Source organism: Callithrix jacchus, chromosome 8 (assembly GCF_049354715.1).
Source record: "Callithrix jacchus isolate 240 chromosome 8, calJac240_pri, whole genome shotgun sequence".
In the NCBI taxonomy this organism is placed as follows: Eukaryota; Metazoa; Chordata; class Mammalia; order Primates; family Cebidae; genus Callithrix; species Callithrix jacchus.
Window position 1 is genome coordinate 71,043,141 of NC_133509.1, and position 12,622 is coordinate 71,055,762.

At 38.2% G+C, this 12,622-nt stretch overlaps 1 long non-coding RNA gene across 1 annotated transcript; it reads right to left on the minus strand.

Annotated features, from left to right (window-relative positions):
* Window positions 1–3,756: 3,756 nt before the first annotated feature.
* Window positions 3,757–5,608, minus strand: LOC118145114 (uncharacterized). The gene is made up of 2 exons (XR_004730284.3): window positions 5,475–5,608; window positions 3,757–3,976 (listed from the first exon to the last, which is right to left on the minus strand). It is a non-coding gene; the product is annotated as an uncharacterized LOC118145114 (long non-coding RNA).
* Between the last annotated feature and the right edge of the window lie 7,014 nt (window positions 5,609–12,622).

A 12,622-nucleotide genomic window follows, 5' to 3' on the forward strand; every position in this document is an offset into this window, starting at 1 on the left:
AAGCTGTTTACCTTTAACGTTAATATTGTCATGTGTGAATTGGATCCTGTCATTTTGTTATTGGCTTATTGTTTTGCCTGTTAGTTGATGCAGTTTCTTCATTGTGTCATTGGTCTTTATCATTTGATAAGTTTTTGCAGTGGCTGGTACTGGTTGTTCCTTTCCATGTTTAGTGCTTACTTTAGGAGCTCTTGTGAGGCAGGTCTGGTGGCACTGAAATCTCTCAGCAATTGCTTGTCTGTAAAGGACAATTTTATTTCTCTTTCTCTTATGAAGCTTAGTTTGGCTGGATATGAAATTCTGGGTTGAAAGTTCTTTTCTTTAAGGATGTTGAATATTGGCCCTCACTGTCTTCTGGCTTGTAGGAACCCAAAGTATTTTCTAAACTACTGTTTGGCATTTCTGTCTGTAAATAAAAAATTAAGAACGATGACTTGGAATATTGGCAAGATGTCACCAATGAAGAAATACTGCTAGTTCTTGGAGAATGAAAAAGGCTTTGCATGCCATAAGCCACTGTAGTTCTTCTATATAAGCCACAGTTGTTCTTATGTGAGATAATGAAAATCCTCTGGTAAGTTACCTTCAAACTGGAATACATGTTTCCTTAGACATGCTGCCTTGCATTATGCCATCATTCTGATACCTTGCGTCACCACTGGAGGGGTGTACCCTCTCCCAAGCCTTCCCCACACATCTTGGTCAGCCTCTTGAGTGGCAGCACACACCTTGAGAGTTTAGCAGAGCATTTTGAAGCTTTGGCTCCATCCTTCCCAAAAGTTCTCTTGGTTCACTCTTTTTAAAGAACCTTACCCTATGTGGATAGCTCACTTTATGCAATAGATATGCTATTGGGAAAGGGACAATACATTTTTTTGTGTGTGTACAGAATTCTGCGTTACACACATAGGAGGAGCTCACTATATCAACAACCTATTTATTTCATTTTATTTATTTATTTTTTTTTGAGGCAGGGTCTCACCATATAATCCAGGCTGATCTCAAGCTCAGGCTCCAGTGATCCTCCTGTCTCAGCCTGCTGAGTAGCTGGGATTACAGGTATGAGTCATCACACCCAGCTTCAACAACTTATGTGGTGAATTACTTATAAATCAAAGAATCCAATACATTTCTATTTCGAAGAGTAGATTTTCTTAAAACAAGGCACACCTCCATACCCCATGTCTTTTTTACCATTTAACAAGGACCATCTTAGACTGTGTGGTCTCACCTTATTGAAACTCAGTAGTGATCAAGCTCTCAGGATGCCTGACTCCACCTGCCTACCTACCTCTTCTGGGCAGATCCTACTCATTCCCGTTTCCTCCCACTTGAGCAAACAAAATGTTGCTGTGTTTTCTCACCACAAGCCTAGCCCCAGCCTCTTCCACAGCTCACTTCCCTGACCTCTCCTGCTAAGCCGGGCCTTCCTGAGTCTCTACAGCCTGCAGCAGGTCCCAAGGTCCAGATTCTCTGGGCCTTGCTGAGAAGCATCTGTCACAGCCCTGTTGAGCCCTGAAAATTGACTCATACCTGGACAAGGTGGCAGCACTTCTCAGGAATGCAGCTCTACCTCTCTGTCACTACCTTTTAGTAGCTACGACTGCGGTGGACGGAGTTCCTTATGTTGTTCAGGGTTTCAGCAGTCTGTGTCACTCATTCTCACAGTAAGTAAGCCAGAATGCTGCAGCCCAACACTGTAATAAAGCACAGAACACGTGATGACAGCTCTTAGCCAGGACAAGCCTGCACTCTAAAAAGTGCCACTTCCAATAAGAGGGTAAGAAGGCCCTCCAAACTCAGGAGACTGGGAGCGGCAGGACAAAGCACGACCTGTACTAGCTCCATCTTCAGTTGGGGAACCTGGCACAGGAGGGCCATGAAGAGTTCATTGTCTATGGAAACCATGGAAATCCATTGCCCCGTGTGTACCCCACCACTCCCAAATAATTCAATCCCTGACATTAAATGCGCACTGACTCTCTAGGGTAGAAAACACAAACTTACTCCATGTATATTTTCCTTGGTTTGAATGACAGGCCGAATAATGGCCTTCCAAAAAAGTCTGTGTCCTAATCCCTGGAACCTGTGACTATGTTATATTACATGAGAAAAGAGACTTTGCAGACATGACTAAATTAAGGACCTTTAGAGGAGGGGATGATCCTGGACTACCCAGGTGAGCCCAGTATAATCACAAAGGTCCTTAAAATTGGAGAATTTTCCCAGCTGTGGTCAGAGGGTGGCTTGGCTGCAGAATCGTGAGAGAGACACAGTTTTGCTGGCTTTGAAGATGCAATGGTGTTTGGCTCCTTTGGCCAAGGAATGCGGAAACGGCAAGGAAACAGCTTCAGCCCCAGAGCCTTAAGAAGGAACACAGCCCTGGTGACACCTGGATTTCAGCCTAGTGAGACCCATTTTGGCCTTCTGACCTCCAAAACTGTGTATTGTTCTAGAGGTTAAATCCAATGGCATAAACCATACACATTTATGAGCAATAAATCTAATGGCATAAACCATACACATTGCTCATAAGTGTGTATGGTTTATGCCATTAAATCTGTAGTAATTTGTTGGCCACGACAGGAAACTAATATAGTTTGGAATCAGTTTGTTAAATTTTTGCCACGATTTATCTTACTTGAATGCTTGAATGCCTTCAACACGTTTCTATCTCCCAGAGGATTTCTGGAAACAAATGATTCCTTTGCCTTTTAATTTTTTTTTTCTTGGGCATGTAGGCTGAGGCCTTCCTAATTCTATCCATTAAAATGCTCTAGCAATATTATCTCAGCATACACCCCTGAGGAGAACAGGCCACACAGGATGCTACATTTTATCTCTCAGTAAGGGCGGTGGGGGGCGTTGTGCGGGGGCAGTGAATGCATTAACCAAAGACACACTCCAGGGAAGAAGAATGAAAGGAAGATGTTTTGACCAGCTTGACTGTGGCACTTCATCCCTGGAGTTGTTCCCTAGAGTATAAATTGCGGCTGACTGGGCAGTTTTCCTTCTAAAAGCTTCAGGATGGCTGAGTGTGCCGGCCTGGATGAAGGCCCTAGGGGAGAAGACAATAGCTATGAGAGAATCACAGCTCTCACCCCTACTACTCCCCTCCCCAGCGATGAAAAGTTCAGAAAACAACCAAATGTGTGCTTCACAAAAATGCCTAGTCAAGCAGTTGTTTCACTTCTGCCTGTTGAACATTTGGGTCGCCTGATGCAAATGTTAAAGCTGTGTTCAAACCAGAAAAAATAAAAATAATAAGCTGTCAGAATAATTACTAAGAACATGCAAGGATTCTACAAAGTAAACTGCAGCCTGCAAAAAAGAGAATTGCATGTTAGCTAATTGTTAATTTTAGCGATCGCAGTGGCTAATTACCGTGGCACACATTGACTATTAGCTTGACGCCCTAGCACCTGCTTTCTCCAATGAACAGATTTCTTCATCGCTAGCACAGGAGCAAAATGTGTAATTATTGGCCATCATTGGGGCGATTTTTCAGTGATTCTTTTGTGCGATGTGAATAAAGCATAATGACATATTTTATTAGAGGGCAAATAGCTGTTTGTTAATGGAAATGATTTGAAATCCAAAAAACTAGAAGCTAGGAGCATGTTTTCGGTATCAGCATGAATTCAAATGTATTTTCTTTTAACTCTTTATAAAAGGAGCATGGAAATCAAATCTAAACTGAGCATAATATATTTAATGATATGTACAAACACAGCATTGATTAATTACCTCAAACGCTTTCAGTAGTACACCATTTATTTTGTTTCAGTCATGTGTTAAATTTTAGTATTTCATATTTAAATCCTTATTTCTTGGTCCGAGAGTCTTGGCAAAGCTGGCCTGCGTCACACCTCATTTTCTGAAGAACTCTCTTTTTATTGGTGTGCGTGGCACTTGCAGAGAGTGCTGTATAAATCTAGGCTTCACAGCTTCCAGAGCTAGGCATGCCAGCATCACCCTGAAGAGAAAAGCATGGATTAGGTTATCAACACCCTACTTACTGTCAGCCAAGGGGTGGAGTGTACATTGTCAATAGGGTGCCCTGAGGACAGGACTGGAATTCTTGCAGCCTTGGAAATAACATTCTCTTCCTTTTCGTGACAAAATTAGTAGATCATTGCTGCAAGATGCTATAGAAAAATAAAAGCAATGTCCATTTTCACTGATAGGATATATGATCATATATGTGAGAGAGAGAGAAAGAGAGAAAGAAAGAGAGAGAGAGTGCGTGTGTGTGTGTAAGCGGGGGGAATACATCTAATTGGAAACAGAACTTTCATCGACAAAAATGCAGTATAGGAAATAGGCTTTTTCCTTTCACCTCTGTTCCTGACCTGACCCTCAGACTTCTGTCTACCTCCATTTTCTTTTTTTCTTCCCAATCTTTGTATTTTCATAATCCATATTCTATTCATAATAGAATAATAGTTCTAAATATAGTGCTATGAAGCTTAAGTCTAAAGTCCTCTGGAACTCTCAAATGAAAGAAACCATTTGAGAGTGGATTAATGAAGAAATAATACTAACATGATCAACATATCCCTGTTTCGATCAAGCTCAGGGAAAAAAAAATTGGTTTGAAGACAGTGTTTAATTTCACTGCATCTTTAGGCCTTATTTGTATTTCTAACTCTGAACACTCTGTGCTGAATTTCTCCTAAGCGATGACACAAGAAAACGCGCCTCTTGTTCTCAGGAAAGATTAAAGGGCTGCACTTGGGATGTGTGTTTGCTGAGCTTTCGTCATTTCGTTCCACTCTTGGGTTTGGTTATGAAAGTTGTGTATTTTCAAAGGTCATTGAAAGGCAACCACCTCTGTTTTCTGAGCATGGGGAACTTGCTCCAAATGGCCAGGCTTATTGTTTTATTGCCACTGTTTACAAACAGGGAGAAACTTCCTTGAATGGGTACTTCCTTTTTTTACCACTGGCTTCCCCACTATTTTAAGATGTAGATAAGTTCAGTATTCAGGTTCACTGTTTGACCCATTAAACTGGTATTGAGGTATAATTTGTGTGTTTTCCCAGTACCGTTGCACATAGAATGGGGTTCATTTCCACACGTTTGAATAAATTTATCCAGTTCAGTGAACCTGTTGTGAAGCTCAGCAAAACTCAGTAGGTGGCTTTAAAGTCCTGTAATTAGCCCATTATAGAAAATCTGTACTTTAGATTTTTGCACATTGGTTAATAAGCATAACATGCTTCATATATAAATAACATTACATTAAATGATGCAATATAAAGGAATTAAAGGCCAATGGAGTTAAACAAAATACTTGAAAGAGACCTCAAATTAGCATGTTTAATTCCAACTCACTGCACAGGAAAAGCCGCTTGCTCTTACTGTACCAGTTCCACACAAGCTCACTATAACATGGGCTGTGCCCACAGTGCCCAGCTCTCTATACAACCTACCTGTCTTCTGTCAGCTCTATGAGCTAGGGATGGACTTACCTTTACCACATTTCCTCTCATTTCTGATTATGGACAAGGAGGTGAGTTGAAGGGGTAGAAGAAAATAAAAGAAAAAAAGTCCCACCATGGCTTTTTCATGATGCTGGCCTGTGCACTTCCTCTGATTCAGAGATAAATGGACCTGGCCAGGCACTTCCTTCTTCCGCTTGCTTTTCTCACTCAAGTCAGCTTGGCAATCATTTCAGAATGAATTGCTGTGCAAATGTCACATCTGCAAGAACCTACCTTCAGGGTTTTAAATATTTTATCAGAAATTTTGCTCTCAAACCCTGTGGAATATTGCCTCACTCTGGCCTATTTGAAAAGGTGTTTTCATCTCTATATGGAAGGAAGGTATAGTTTCATTTAAATAGTCCCCAAATATGGTATAACAGTAAAGTTCACCTGTTCATGTGAATCCAAGAATACATAAACATACAGAAGAAGTTGCACTATAGTTACATAACCAATAACAGAAAATGGTTGGAGTACAAATCAGTCTACACTAGAATGTAAGCTCTATGAAGCCAGGAGCATTGGTAGTTATATTGCCTTTTGTATTCGACTCACTCAAAACCATTCACTCATTAATTAATTCATCAACTATTTACAGAATACCTACTGTACCAAACACAGCAGCAGACTTTGGAGATACAATAGTAAACTTAACCCTGTCCTAGATAAAAGAACTTGGCAAGTTGGCAATAATTCAAACACACGGAATCAACAAATGATCAATTTACTGAATCACTAATTTGCCAAAGTTACCAAATGCAATGATTTACCAAAAACATGTTTCTTTTAACTATTTGTAAAATTTGCAACAATTTATATCAGATGGTTCTAGTTGGCTAGTTGTTATTTGCTCTTTATAGCAGCATTTTAAGAAATAATTTGTCAAAACTATTGTCAAAAGTATTTATAAGAATAATTTACTCGTCTTATAAATAAATTTTAGTTTATATTTAATTGACAGATAATAATTGTATATTTTTAAGTGGTATAATGTGATATTTTGCTACATGTGTGCATTGTGGAATGACTGAATCAAGCTAATTAACATACCCATCACCTCACATACTTTTTTGTGGCGATAACTTTTAAAGTCCAATCTTTAAGCAATTGTGGAAGATACAATGCATTATTATTAACTATAGCCCCAGTTCCATGTAATTAGATCACTGAAGCTTATTCCTCCTTTCTCCTGAAACTTCGTACCCTGTGATCAGTTTTTCTTTCCACCTCACTCCTCCCGGCTCTGATAACCACCCTTTTACTCTCTGCTCCTATGAGTTGAATATATTTTAAGTCATAAAATATTTCATATTTTTATCCAACATTATAATTATTTCCTCTAGAAATATTCAGCCTTAAACAGATTTCTTTTAAAATTCATTTACATTTTCCTCAAGTAGTTAGCACTTATAGGATTATTTTCTGTTAATTTTAATTGATGTTTTAAAATTTTTCATTTTAATTTCTGAGAGTGATATTGGCCTTAGGATATAATATTATTGTTTCATTGTTTCCCAGTTCACTCTTATTTTGCCTATGTTTTAGTATTCTTAGGATTTTAAACACATTTTTAGGATTTTAAATGCATTTTTAGGATTTTAAGCCAATCTTTTAAAATCTTTTTTAGTTTTTGCAAGTTGAGTTATGGTAATATACAAATCAAAATTGAGGTTTTATCATTCATTTCATTATGCCAGTTCCTCTGATGCTCCTCACTTCTTTTATGCATTTTAAACATGTGTTACTTCATTTCAAATCTTTTGGTGCATTAAAACCAGGTAAAAATATCTCAACTTTCCTTGTTAGAAAATAAAAACTGAGCATTTCATCTTCAGCTTCTACTTCTAGTTTCTGTCATTTTCTAAGTTTTTCAATTATAACAATAATTAATATTCTTTTCGTAATTGTTCAGTGGCTGGTAGACTTAATTTTAGCCTGTAGCAATTAAAATTTTAATTTCAGCATGACACATGGAATGAGGTTGTTTCAATTGACTTAGAGTTTTTCCCTATCTTTCTAAACGTCATTTAAAACTTTTCTTCCAGCACTTTTAAATTTTTTCACCAATACCTTGAATGGCAGATCAGCCTTGATTTTATATTCCTAATAATTAATATCCAAAATCTCTGCAATTTACATTGATTTAGTTGCTCTGAATCCTTCTTTAGTAATTTCATGCTTAAGGAAATTAAAATCAGAATTCGGATACTAAAGTAAAGTTTATATTACTGATTTCTTTTTTTTTTTTTTTTAAAGAGAAAAGCATACCAATTTAATAAAAACTCTTTCAGAAAATAGAGAAGGTATAAATACTTCCAAGCAGATTGATGAAAACAGTGTTACATGACCAAACAAGAAGAAAACTACAGTTAAATATTTCTCCCAGACATAGATGCAGTACAGTAATACATTTTAACAAATGTAGCAAATATGATTCAATTAATATATTAAGACAATATAACATGATGAAATGGATTTTATAACAGGACTGCTGGGTTGCTTTAATATTCAAAAGTAAAACTATATTATGTGTGCAGAAGAAAGGAGACAAAAACACATAATGATCCCAATAGATTCAGAAAATTACATATGGCTGAATTCAGCATTATTTATGCTAAGAAGCTCTCTGCAAGCTAGTAGTAGAAATTCCTTAATCTGATACAGAGAGTGATTTAAAAAAAAAACTACCAATAACTTATTTGCAGCTGAAAAACTAATTTTATTTTTCTCTATGATTTTGCAGAAGACAGGGATTTCTGTCATTGCCTCTTCTAATCAACAATGGAAAAATCTAAACAATTTACTAGATGGGAAAATGAATCAAACACATGTACACTGGAAAAGAAACCTAAAAGCTGTCTTTATTCTCAGACAACTTGATTGTTTACATAGAAAATCCTAACAATCCCACTATAAAGATGGCAGAAATAAAGTTTAATAAAGTCAGAGAATATGAGGTATCTATAAAAAATAATCAGCTAAAATGTATGTGAAAATGCAAAAGAAAAAAAAAGTGTTCCAATTTGAAAAAGAACAAATTGAAAGAATTTATACTCCCCTATTTCAAGATTTACTTTAAGGCTATGGCCTTATGGTTTTTATTATTGAGCAATAAATATAAACATAAATATAATTAAAAGTAGGACAAATAAAGAATTGAAAAAGGATGATATTAATTTAGCAAATAATGTTGTAGTAACAGATTCTACATTGGACCTCAAGACTCCTCCTGGTCCCTTGGATACACACCTTTGTATAATTCTCTATCCATGACTATGGCGAGGACTATTTACTTATTTCTTTGTTTACTTGTTTAGAGACGGGGTCTCACTCTGACACCCAAGCTGGTGTACAGGGGTACAATCATCACACACTGCAGCCTCCAACTGACTGCTGAGCTCCATATCCTCCCACCTCAGCATCCTGAATAGTAGCTGGTACTACAGGCAAGCCCACAACTCACAGCTAGAGACTTTCATTATGGAAAACAAAACCACTTCTGTGATTAATTTACTTTTATAACATAGGTGAAGAAATTTCACTGATGTAGATGTAATTCAGGTTCTAAATTGGTTTACTTTGAAGTTAGGAAACAGGATTATCTTGAGGAGAATAAGCAACACAGGTGAGCCTTTGAAAGAGACTGGACCATTCCTTTATGAAGAGATCTAATTTGGAAAGCCTGTAGCAGGGACTCTAGTGCCAGACCAAGAGCAGTGCTCAGCTGTCAGCCAGCAAAAGAGTGAGGACTTCAGTTCCACAATTCTAAGTAGCTAAATTTTGCCAGCAACCTGAATGAGAATGGAAGAAGACTTTTTCTTCAGTATAGCCCTTAGTTGAAGATGTGGCCAGTTCATACCTTGAGTTTATTCTTATGAGACCCTCAGCAAAAGACAAAGCTAAACCAGGCTGAACTTCTGGCCCACAGCAACTGTGAGATAATAAATATGTGTTGTTTTAAGCCACTAAGTATGTGGTAATTTGTTACACAACAATCAAAAGCTAATGTTAAAAGTGAAAAAAATACATAAACCCATAGTAAGCATAATTCATAATAGAACGATATAAAAAATACTTTTTAAAAGTCAGAAACAGAGACATAACTTTTCCCGAACACTTTAATGGAGCTCCTATCCAGTATTGTGGATCAAGGGGAAAAAAAATCAACAAAACTAAGACTTTAAAAGAAATAATTTTGTATTTTTTTGCAATATAATTGTATACATGAAAACCCAAGAAAGTCTGTAAATGTACAATACTGCTACAAAGTTCAGCAGAGTTGCTTGATTTATACAAGCAAGAGGCAGTTGTAAAAATGGAATATGTTAAAACATAATGTTTAAAATCACAGCCAAGTCTATCATTTGCCTAGGGATGTATCTATATTACCTTTATGTAGAAAAAAAAGATATTCATTCATTAAAAGGCATTAAAGAAGATCCCTCAAAGTGAAAAGATGGCATAGTATCATGTAAATATCCATTCTTTCCAAATCAGTGTAAAACTTCATTGAAATTCTGGAAAAATTACTAATAGGCTTTTTTTGTTGTTGTTGAACTTGACAAAATAAACCTATGTGAAAAAGCATGAGGGCAAATATATCCAAGAAAATTGTGAAGAAAAAAATGTGTGCACACTGCCTTATTAGATTTCAAAACATCTTATGACTATTATGAAAAATAACACAATCTACTATTGAAACAGATGTAATAAATGGGCTAAACAGAACAACATGGGGAACTTAGAAATTAACACATGCTTTTATGAAAACTTGGTATATTACAAACATGTCATTGCAGACAAATGGGCATGAGTAGACAATTTAATAAGTGAGACAATTGTTTATCCACATGGAAAATAAATGTCCTTCTCCATACACAAGGATTAATTGTATTCATGATCTAAGTGCAAAAAAAATAGTTTTTCAAATATTTATATAGGATAATATCTTTACGACTTTAGGAGAAGGAAGGACTTTTAAAAACTTGGCATAAAATATATTATAAAGAAAACCATGAATTATAAAACAAAACACAGCTTCTGTGAATCAAAAGACACCATAATAGTCACAGACTAAAAGACGAAAATTGAAATACATGCAATTTCCAAGTGATTAATAGCCTGAATAAAACAATAAGTAAGAAATACTCACACAATACAACTAAGAGATACAAGAAAAAAATTAATGTAAAATGAATTGTCCATAGTGGAAAAATATAAATTAAAACATGCTTCTTCAGTATATCATGGCTTCCTCATAAACAACTTTCAATATCTTCCATATAACTTATATAATGTGGAAACTTATACCACAAATCAGGAAGAACTAAAAAACAGTTTGCACAGCTGAATTTGACGTAAACTATCATTCTGAGGGAAGGTGTTCTCTCTCGGGGTCCACAGGGGAGCGTAGTTTTAAGGGCAAAAACTTCCCAGTGCCATACCTCCCTCCCATCTCTCTCCATCCAGGAGATTTAACGGTTTATGCTTAAATTTCACTGGCACGGGAAGAAACTAAGAGTCAATCACTCCAGTGAAAGTTCTAAGGAACTCCTTTCATTGGCCTGGGGTCTTAGAGAAGGTGGGGGGCTCCTCCCAGGTTAAAAGTCCCCTTCTTCCACACCCCTTCAGACTCCATGTTTGGGTCCCTTCCACGAACACTCCCTTCGTGGAAGCCCTCTCTCTCCTGGATTTCCCTTCTGGAGTCCCCTTCCACACTCTCGTGGAAGCCTGTCTTTCCCTCCTAAACTCCATCTCTATTCCCTTCCACTCAGTGTAGAAGCTGCTTTCCTCTCCTGGATTCCATCTTTCTGAATTCTCTCACTCAGTGTGAGAGTGGCTTTTCTTTCTCTCACTCAGTGTAAAAGTCAGCATTTCTTTCTCTCCTTCTCTTTTTCTCTCTCTACCTAAATAAAATCCCTTTCTACAACCCTTCTTAAGTCCAGCACTTACTGCACCGGGTCCCCTCTCATTCTTAAGAGGGCAGGAGACCAAGCCCCTGGAGAAACGTCCTCTCAGGGAAGCTAAGGGCACCCTGAACCCCTAAACCCCAATATTACATTTGGTGAGCCAGCCAGGAGAGGGGTACACCAAAAAAAAGGTACAGCCAGAAGAGGGGTACAGCCAGAGAAAGAAACTTCAAATCGTGAGTAAAACCGGCCACATTCTGTCCTGTCTCTTCAAAATCTCCTGAAGCGACGCAGCCTGGCAGGGCTGAGGGGAACCTCAGCTCAGCGCCTCAGAGGCGTGACCCAACCAAAGTTGAAAGCACTGTCTTTTTTTTACTTTCAAGCTCTCTCTCTCTGCTTTCCCTCTCCTTCTCTATCCTTTGGATATTATCTCTGGGACCAAAACCTGCTGGAGCCTGTGGGGTGGAAAAGGTGAGCACTCCCCACTTTTTGCTCCTTGCTGGCGAGGAACAGCCCAGTTCGGGGCGGGGCAGAACCAGGCATGCGCAGAGGTTGGTCAGAGAAAACGGGGAGGGGTGAGTTTCAGCCTGAGTCTGCAGGGAACCGGAGCGGCAGCATCCTGGCACATGGTTCTGTCAGGCCTGTGGCGTTCTCCAGGCCTCTGGGGCGTTCTTCAGCCTCTCCAGCGTTCTCCAGCCTTTCCAGCGTTCTCCAGGCCTCTCCGGTGTTCTCTAGTCCCAGGCAGCAGGGTAAGAAAGGCTTCCCCAGGGCGTTTGCCTGTTGGCCGGGGGCGGGGGGGGGGGTCTCTGTGGGCAGCAGCTCACCTGGTTGTGGCAGGGTCAACCTGGCAAGGGAAAGCCACAGGGTAGAGGGAACTCACAGCTGGCCCAGTAACGGCTGCAAATGTGGTTTTTAAACCCAAAGCAGCAAGCATTTTTTTTCTGGGTGCACCAGTAAAGGAAAAGAACTGTATTACTGATTTCTAAATACCCTTTCCTCAACAATTAAATATATACCCCAAACAGCTATACCATTCTGTCACTCTTAGCTGTTGAACCTCTTTAAAATGATATTATAAAGACAAAACTAAATCAACTAAACCTTCAAAGAAACCATCAAAAGGTGTTAAAACAGTCTATCCATTACAATTTGCTGTTTAATTTATAAATAGAAAAATAATCTACTCTGTTAAGCTGGTACCTTGCTAAATGTGGCTAAGTATTA